The sequence below is a fragment of the Mus pahari genome, chromosome 16 (assembly GCF_900095145.1).
Source record: "Mus pahari chromosome 16, PAHARI_EIJ_v1.1, whole genome shotgun sequence".
NCBI classification, from domain to species: Eukaryota; Metazoa; Chordata; class Mammalia; order Rodentia; family Muridae; genus Mus; species Mus pahari.
The window spans coordinates 39,086,661-39,096,355 of record NC_034605.1 but is presented as its reverse complement, the minus strand read 5'-3'; the positions used below and the strand labels follow the sequence as shown (position 1 = coordinate 39,096,355).

At 44.5% G+C, this 9,695-nt stretch overlaps 1 protein-coding gene and 1 pseudogene across 1 annotated transcript in view; one reads left to right on the top strand and one right to left on the bottom strand.

The window, feature by feature from the left end:
- The window catches only part of LOC110333920, a 1,387-nt pseudogene extending 185 nt beyond the window's left edge, over window positions 1-1,202 (bottom strand).
- Lyrm4 (LYR motif containing 4) overlaps window positions 1-9,695 on the top strand; it is a 123,172-nt gene that overhangs the window by 109,819 nt on the left and 3,658 nt on the right. The window lies entirely within an intron of this gene.

Sequence of the window (9,695 nt, the reverse complement as noted above, 5' to 3'; positions counted from 1 at the left end):
CGGATCTTTCTCTTTCATTCTGTTTTGACTCTTGGTGTTTTGAAGTTAGAGTTCTTACAGCTACCTTCTCCCTCCTCATCTGAATCAGAGAATGCTTCCTCACAGCCAGTGGGTTTGTCAGAGGAGCAGATGGAGATGCACTTGTCAGCATCTTCCTCACCCTCATCACCACTGTCCTGTGGGATTGCCAGGGGCATAGGGCAGCATTCTTAAGTTCGCAAGAGCCTCTGCTTCATCTTTTCTAGGTATTTATTAGTGTTCTGGTTAGTCATATTGGAAGGGATGGTGTAAAGCTTAAAAATCCATCCAAAGTATTCAAAGCAGCCATTGTATAGTAGCTCTTTAGGGATCTGTGTCCAGGGCCACAGCTGTTTCATAAGTCCAGCACAGAGCGACATTATGGATGGTATAGTCACTTCCTTATCTGCCTTCTCGCAGCCTTAGCATAGGCTAGTTGAAACTCTTGACGAACTCCACATATCCTTTGATGGTCAGATTGAAACAACATAACCAATCTCCAGACAGGGAATCTGAGCCACACCGTAAGATAGAGCACCTCCATTGCTTTGGACATGACTGGCTTGAAAATGGCTTCATAGAACCCATCATGAATCCTATCTTGGAGTGGGTAGTAAATGGCACAGTACTTGCCTTTGCCAGCCCCAATATCTGATAGGTTCCCAGTTTCCAGGAAGTATTCTCCATATTTATGAGAGGACACAGTCATAACCCAGTCCGTGGTATAGAGAGCCTCTTCCACGCCATCACCATGGTGAATATCAATGTCAATGTACAGCTCCCCAGCTCTGTTCACAGTGATGTCCATCTGCTGCTTCTTAAGTTTCACAGCACTCACCACAAAGCAACCAGTAGACACACCTGACAGAATTTAAGCCGTATTGGACAGTCCTCACCAATGTTGAATCTCTGTATCTGCTTGCTGTATTCAAACATATTATCTGGGCAAATGGATTGCAAGAATTTAATGTAGTGATTGCTGTGGGACTTGGTCATCTCCTCAGCACTGGCTTTGTGAGGATGTTAGATTTCCATTATGGGTAGAGACCAGAGTTAAGCAGCAAATTGGGGGTCATGCAGATTTGGTGAGGCTTCACTGGAGGGTCTTGTTCATAATACTATCTGCCAACAACCCCATCAGAGTAGTAACAGACTTTCCTCTTGGAGCCCTGAGTCTGCACCATCTTGCTCATTGCCCAGCCCCTCCCATCAGTCTCCTGTCTGCTCCTGTCTCCTGTTCTTAACCATCTCCCTATCCTGAGTGCTGGTCTAAACCAGAACTGGAAGCATTCATACGCACCAGCTCTTGAGAACAGTGCACAATACCTGCAGTCTCTCCATGGCATTTACTGTGTGTAGCCTTACCTTCTAGGAGGACTTAGAGAGAAACTACTCCACTCTGGGGTAGGTAGGTAGGTTGGTTGGTTGGTTGGTTGGTTGGTTGGTTGGTTGGTTGGTTTTAAAGAGTACTTACTCATTCAGTAATAATAGTAAGGGTAAGTGCTTGGCCTAAATCTCCTTAGATTACACTCCCTGTCATTTATTACCCAAGAATGTCAATCAGAAAAAAGGAGCAGTGGCTTGCCTGCCTTCCCCTCATGCCATGGCTTCCCTAATGAGCAATTCTAGTATTGCCCAGGCAGTGACTACCTGGAAAAGCTAACCTCTCCCCCCTTATTATGGATGTGGACTTGTCGGGAGCCTCTGCACCCACACATGCATCCATTCAAAACAGACCTGTCCCTGTAGCAAGAACAAAAGCGTGCTGAAACGGGGAGCCTCTGACTGTGACTCCAGGCTCCTTAGAGGCCACAATTCTGTGAGATCCCTTAAAATAGTTGTATTTCCCCCTGGAACACAAAGAAAGGCCTCACATAGTGGGCTTACTTCAGACATGCAGGCAAACAGATAAAATGACTCAGAAAGCTGGTGACAGCAGGTGAGAGTTATAGTGCCGTGCCATCCCTTGTCCAAACCAGAGCACCTGAGGGAAAGGTCACTGAGTGTTACTAGCCCTGCATGAGCAGCCATTGCACGGGAATACAGGAGTATGTTAGTGAGGGCATGCACACTTGTATCTGCTTTCTCTGATCCGACGAGCAAGGATAACAACAGTAATTGCTAGCCGTGGTGTGGGATGTAAGAAGGGGAATATATTTGTTATTTTTTTCTTTTCCTTTTTTTTCTTGCTGATAATTATACCTGAAAATTGCCAAGCGATTGCTCTGCTAGTGAGCTCCACCCAGTGCTCTTCTTTACTCTTGCCAGGAGCACTTACTACACAGGGACAAGCATTACATCACCACCTCTGCCTCATTAGGAAGGCCCCAGTGTCTCTAACTCAGGGCTTACAGAGAGTGGGCAGTGGTGACAAGGCTGCCGTGCTGTCACAGAAAGTGGCTGGGTGGGTTGCAGTTGGACAAGCTGTCCAGCTTTGGCATAAGCCAGAGGCCCTGATGCTGGGCTTGCCCTGTGCAGTACAGGCCAGGGAGAGTGCGCAGCTGGGCACTTGCCCTCTGAAAAGAGGCCTCAAGCTGGGATTCCATGGGAGATTCATTCATTGGTAGCTGAAGTTTTGTTGTATTTATTACCTTCCAAATCCCCTGTTAAGTGTAGCCATGTTGAGAGAGTGAAAAAGCTTTAAAATCTGCTTCTGAATGTTTGGAAGCACAAGATAAATTGAGTGTATCTTCCCAGAAATTCGTGATCACCTTGGGAAAAGCAGTTTTAGATTAAAATAAGCAGAAATATAGAGCAATATATGCTATGTACTTAAGGATCTATGGGATACTTCAGAGAAATGATCTTAATAACCCCTTCAAGTCTAGTCCCAAGTCCCCAAGATAAGACTGCCAGCTAATTGATGCCAGGGTCCAGTGTGAAAGGCTCTGCTGACTTGACCTCTCACCTCTGGCGAATGCCCTGCTATTTTGGTTGTATCCCAAAAATAATTTAAGAGTTTTGTTTTCGCATTGTTCTCTGTTTTGACATCATTGTCTTTTGGTGGTTTGTCTGTCTGGGACTGTTTTGTCTTGTCCCTGTATCAAGTCTTCCTGTGGAGCCCAGCCTAGCTTCAATTCAGTCCTCCTACCTCAACTTGAGGCTGGGGTTGTAAGCATATACTCTACATGCAGCCTCATGCTCTTCTTCCTTATTAGCTCAATAAATCATGACTTTCCATGAGATGGCTGGTAAAAATCTGTTTTAGAAGCTGAGCACAATTGCTCACACTTGTAATCCAAGCATTTAGAAGGCTAACGCAGGATTTCCTGGAGATTGAGGCTCAGCTGGGGCTACATGGCAAGTTGTAGGTTAGTCTGGAGCTATAATGTGAAACCTTGCAAGGGAGGGGGGCAGTCTAAATGTCTAAGCTTAGGCAGAAGGATAATTTTGTTACTTTGGTGTTCTAAGACAGTCTCACTACATAGAGTGTTGGCCTGAAAACACTGTATGCCAGTCTGACAAACTGCCTCCTGGGTGCAGGAATTACAAACTTGCATCACCACAGCCACCCTAGATTTTAAGATTTCTAGTTTATTCCTGAAGATCATGCATATTTCTTTCTAATTTTTAGATATTATTACATTTATGTGTGCATATGTCTAGCACACAATTGCATGTTACAAGCATGCATGTAAATATCATAGGACAACATGCAAGATCAGTTGTTCCCTTCCACCCTGTAAGTCCAGAGGAGTGAACTCCGGTCAGAACCATCTCATCAACACCACACTGTTCTGATTAAGGCTATTTTGGTGTGGTTTTAGTTACAGTAACAGTTGGTACTGCACTGGCTTTTATCATGTATTCAGTGTGAATCACTGTGGTGTCTTACATGTCTCTTACATGAGATACTCCGGAGCACTTAGAGCAGTGCCTGGCATATAGCAAATGCTTCTTAGATGCCCCTGTCACTGCCCTCACGATGGAGAGTAATGGCATCATCACACGCCTTTGAGGCACATTTGCCATTTGCTGTGGCCAGCTTTAGTAACCTTTAGGAAGGGAGCAGCAACAGTCTACCATGGATTTTTGCCAGCACAGCCAGAAACCCACATCTCTCAGCTCACTTTCAGTGTCTATGCATTCCCTTCTCACCAAGCTGTCAGACCAGTTAAGAGTACAAGGGCTCTCCTGGGCAGGAAACCACAGCTCTAGAGAAGATAAGAACCAACCCAGCAGTCATTTCTCAAGTTCAATTTAAAAAAAAAAAAAAGGCACATGGCCTTATGATCCATATCATTGACATGTCACTTTAATCATTACAGATCCATATGCTCCTGCAGGTAGAAAGAGAAGGGCCTTCAAAGATGGCTAAAATTGTTACACATGGTGACTGAGCTGACCCATGCACATAAGCCATGTGCCTCCCTACATTTGGAGTCTGGGCGTAGCTAGAACAGTTGTTGAGTGCTCCCCATACCTGTTGTCTAGTTGGTTCCCTGCTGCTCTGTGAAACAAGCAGGAAGTAGCAGGGGCAGGTTTAGGATTCCTGGCAGGACAGATCCATCCCACTGGCAGGTCTTTCTACCCCACTTCTGGCTGTTGAGCCCGGCTCTCCTCCCCTGAGTCACAGGTTCATTGAAGGGTGACTCCACTTCGGAAGGGTTAGCAGGGAAGACCTCACGGACTATGATCATTCCGTTTTCTTGGATCTCATTTGCAGTTGAATAATCTGTCTTTTTCTAATAGACTCAAATGCCAATTCTGAAAGTTTATAGAAGAAAAGTATGATCCATTTTAATGGCCAGCTTATACACAGTGATTGTCTGGCTGTGGAAGTCAGTTGTGGGCTCTGAGGGGGCTGTAAATCGAAGTTGCTAATTGCACTTCCTTAGTTCCTTCTTTTTCTCAATTTTTTTAGATACATTTTTATTAGATATTTTCTTCATTTACATTTCAAATGCTATACTTTCCTGATAGCATTTGAAATGTAAATGAAGAAAATATCTAATAAAAATGTATCTCCTATACCCTCCTCCCGCCCTGTTCCCCAACCCACCCACTCCCACTTCCTGACCCTGGCATTCCCCTGTACTGGGGCATATGATCTTCGAAAGACCAAGGGCCTCTCCTCCCATTGATGGCCGACTAGGCCATCCTCTGCTACATATGCAACTAGAGACACAGTTCTGTGGGGTACTGGTTAGTTCATACTGTTGTTCCTCCTATAGAGTTGCCAACCCCTTTAGCTCCTTGGGTACTTTCTCTAGCTCCTTCTTTAGGGGCCCTGTGTTCCATCCAATAGATGACTGTGAGCATCCACTTCTGTATTTGCCAGGGACTGGCATAGCCTCACCAGAGAGAGCTATATCCTTAGTTCCTTTGATGTGACCCTCTAACCTGCAGCCTAGGGGCAGCATGCTGTGTCATCAGTGTTGCAGCCTGAGTCCCCCCAACCTCCTGTATGTGCTGACGCCTTGTACAGGCACAAAAATGCAACAGGACAGTTAGATGTACATTTGTGGGCTCTGCTCCATAGCACACATTGAGATAGCTGTTTGGCGTTACCTCCCTGTGAAAATTCAGTGTTTCCCTTAACCTCTTCTGTAATTGCTCTGGGTTAATCCCTGTACCCCTGGATTATGGCCTAAAACTCTGTGCTCAGCCAACATTATACTGTTCAGTTCTGTTTATCAGTCAGTGCACATTCTTGTTGCAGGAAGTGGTTGTCCTATTGCTGGTTTTGTCAGCCTGCTTTCATTGGGTCTGTAATTATACACTTAATTAATCATAGCAGATCTGGGTTTCACAGTAGCCAGCATAGATAGAACCTTACTGCCACAGGTTGCAAGACACCATCACTTTCAGTCACTAAGTAAAGTCATGCATCACTGATGATGGGAAAGGTATGTCCTGGGGAACTTGTTATTAGTCCATGTTATTGCTGTGGAATTATCATAGGCTCTTCACACAAACTAATATGGCTACAGCACCACAGGCAATATGATCTTATAGGTCCATCATCACCTAGGACATGTGCCCTTGACTAGAACATCATGATGTGGTAGGTGACCATACTTCCTGGACACTGCCCACTTGCCTGTCCTTACCTGAGCTGTCCTGTGTTGCTGTGAGAGCAACACAATTCAGAAATTCCATGCCTTCCTACCCCTCCTTCCATCAGTCACCAAAACTGGCGCATTTAAAGTCAGTACGTACATGTGAACATCATGTGAGTGTTGCATCTCTGCCGTGCTCTCTTAAGAAGAGATCCCCATCTACAGAGGAGACCAGAGATGCCTCAACCTCTGGGCTAGAGGGTAGACAGGCTTTTCTTTAGTGAACATCAAGGGGGCTTCTATTAATAGTAAACTAGGCAGAGAGGCACAGAAGTCAGAGACCCTCAACCTTACTACAGTATGTGAGACAGTCAAAGACAGGCAGTGGCAGCTAGGGGATGTAGGACATACAAGATCCTAGACAGACAGATCTCATTCGCCCTTACGTTTACTTAGCACTGCTCACATTATCAAGATCTGATTGCATGAACCCACCCCAAGCCATAGAATTACACAACTGGACAGATTTATTTAAGAGTTGGGAGTATGTCTAATATAACATGCATGTAGCCCTGGATTCTATCCCAGCACTGAAAATTTAAATGGACTTTAAACACCTAAAACTGATGGCTAGGAGGTGGTTGCACACACCTTTCATCCCAGTACTTGGGAGGCAAAGACAGACTGAAGATCTCTATGAGTTCAAGGCCAGCCTAGTCCATAGGTTGAGTCTAAGACAGCAAGACTTCATAGAAAGACCCTGTCTAGAAAAAAACAATGAAAAAAACTTTTTTAAAAACCCTAACTGATACTTGGGTCAAAGTGTATTGTAAGTTGGGTGCTTTTGACCTCTGTCCATTTCCCAGCCCTAGGTGACTGGGGTTTGGGAAGCTTGCTTTAGACTCACTGTCATAGGGGATCAGGGGTGGGGGTTCATTAGGAATGCAGCAGGAAATGCCTTTGTTCCTGCTCTACACACCCAAGTCCACATACCCTGTTATGTGGGGGCAGGACACATTTGTCAGACGTTTATATCACACAAAGCCTTCAGGCAGGCCACCAGAGGGAGCATAAGTTGGAAAAACAAGCAAACCTCTTTGAAAGCAATTTGGAAGCTCCCCAGGGAGTCCTAAGAATGTCATACCTATTCCCAGTAATTCTGCTTCTAGAAACTTTCATTAACAAAAATATCAGGCACACACACAAAAAGACATATTAACCAGCATTTACCGAAAGGAGGCTATGTGTTCATAATGGGAAACAACTAAACACATTACAAAGCATTTTTCTAGTGAAGTACTATACCGATATTAAAGATATTCATTCAGGGGCGGGAGAGATGGTCCAGCAAGTGAGAGTGCTTTCTGCTCTTATAGAGAACCAAGAGCCCACCTTGTATAACTCACAACCATCTGTAACTCCATTCCAGAGAAGTCTGACACCTCTTGCCCCCGTGGGCATCTGCACTCATATGCACATAACCATACACACACACACACACACACACACACATACACACACACACACAATTTTTAAAAGTCTTTCTTGAAAGAGATATTAGATCAGATAGTGGTAAATGATCATAACATGAAGTTAAATAGAATGAGCAAGTTACAATTCCAAATTTAAATATGTTGGGGTGTGTGTGTGTGTGTGTGTGTGTGTTTAGTTGGTTTTGGTTTTGTCTTTGAGACAGGGTTTCGTGTAACCCAGGCTGGACCTGAAATCAATATGCACCAAAGATGACTTTCAACATTGATCTTCCTGCCTCTGCTTCCCAGGTGCTTGATAAACAGGCGTGCACCTGGTTTATAAAGTTCTAAGGGTTGAATAAAAGGCTTTGCATGCTGCAAAACACTGTATAAGTCAGTTAAATCCCCTGCACATTTAAACCTATATATAAATTAACAAATGGGGCAGGAGCTAGGAATGTATTAGCCCAATGGCAGGGTGCTTGCTTATAATGTCTAAGGCCCTGAGTCCAATCCCAGAATACTCCCCCCCTTAAATCACTCCAAAATCTGTACCATAACGCAATCAAAGGAGGGCGCCCTGGGCTAGCAGGGCAGCTCCATGAAGTCAATCAAACAGAACAGAAGCCTGGATCCAGGAGCTGATGCAGAGGCTATGGAGGGGTGCTGCTTACTGGCTTGCTCACACTGCTTTCTTACAGAACTCAGACCCACTGGCCCAGGGATGGCACCACTCTTATGGAGACATTTTTCTCAGTTGAAGTTTCCTCCTTTCAGATAACTCTAGCTTGTGTCAAGGCAACATAAAAATAGCCAGCATACCAAGTGAAGAGAAGTGAAGGCATGCATGAATGGAGCTATGATTCTCGACATTTGTCCTTCCTCATGTCTCTGATATCTGCTCCCTGGCCAGATTCTTACCAGCTGCTCAGGGACCTCACATCACACAGGTACCCCAGCAGTTCAGAAACCTCACACTACAGAGGTGACCCACTAGTTCAGTGACCTCACACTACAGAAACATACTGGCTCAGAGAACTGTAAAGACCACCTAGAAGTGCTCAGGCCTGTCATTTAGCAGAAAAAGATGCTGGGACCAAAGGGAAGACAAGGAGAACATTCTTTCAGGTAGGTATGGGACTGTGGCCCAGCACCCCATCAACACAAACCAAGGCCATTCTGAGATCACAAAACTTTACCAGAGGCATCCACAATGGATCTGCAGATGACAGTACATTCTCTACAGAAGCTGAGTATAAAAGGGCACCTAGCAGATCAAACTGTCTGCCATCTGAATTTCTTCTCAGTCCTCAGTCTCTGCTCCTCACAAGACAGTAGTCTCTGAGTGACCCCCAGCAGTCTCACCTGCCGTAGAACAGCTCTGTTACAGAGCTCTTATATAATCCCATCTCATAGGAGCCTTGAGAGGAGGATGGAGAGCTCTGCCCATCACTCATAGGACATTTATCTGTCAAAGCTGCCAAGAAGGGCACCTGTAAAACTGGGTGTGGTGGTACCTTTAATTCCAACACTCAGGCAGGTGAATCTCTCTAAGTTCAAGACCAGCCTGTTCTACCTAGTGAGTACCAGGACAGCCAGAGCTATGGTTATATAGAGAGAATCTATCTCACAAAACAGAAACATGACGACAACAACAACAAAAAAATAAAATAAAACAGAAAACAAAACCTCCTGTTAATGCTCCAAAATAGACCAAATATAAAACACACTCCGACCTAGTTGACCTATTTCAACTGTTAAATAAAGACACATATATGTCACCTAGATCAGTTATGTAGATATTTCCAAATAGTGATTTGGTTACTTTGTATAAAAAACTATTTGTGTTTTAACTTTTCTGAAAACACTTTGATAGTGTTTTCAGAGCCCATGGGTCTGTTTCAGATGAGAAAGATCCATACTAGCCATGCCTTCGGTTTTAAAGGAATAAATTTATTAAGTATACAGCAAGCAGGAATAAAAACTAAAACAGTAAAAAGACAGGAGGACATGAGATCAGACAGAACATTCAGAAACCTACTGGGCAAGCTCCTAGAACCAGAACAGCCAGCCAGAGTGTGTGCTGGAGAAGAAGGTCCCAGGATAATGTCTACTTGTGAATGAGTCTTCTAATTGGTCATCCACCACAGACAGTTCATGTTCGTCATGGGTAAACAGCAGCAGAGTCTCGCTGTGTCGTCAT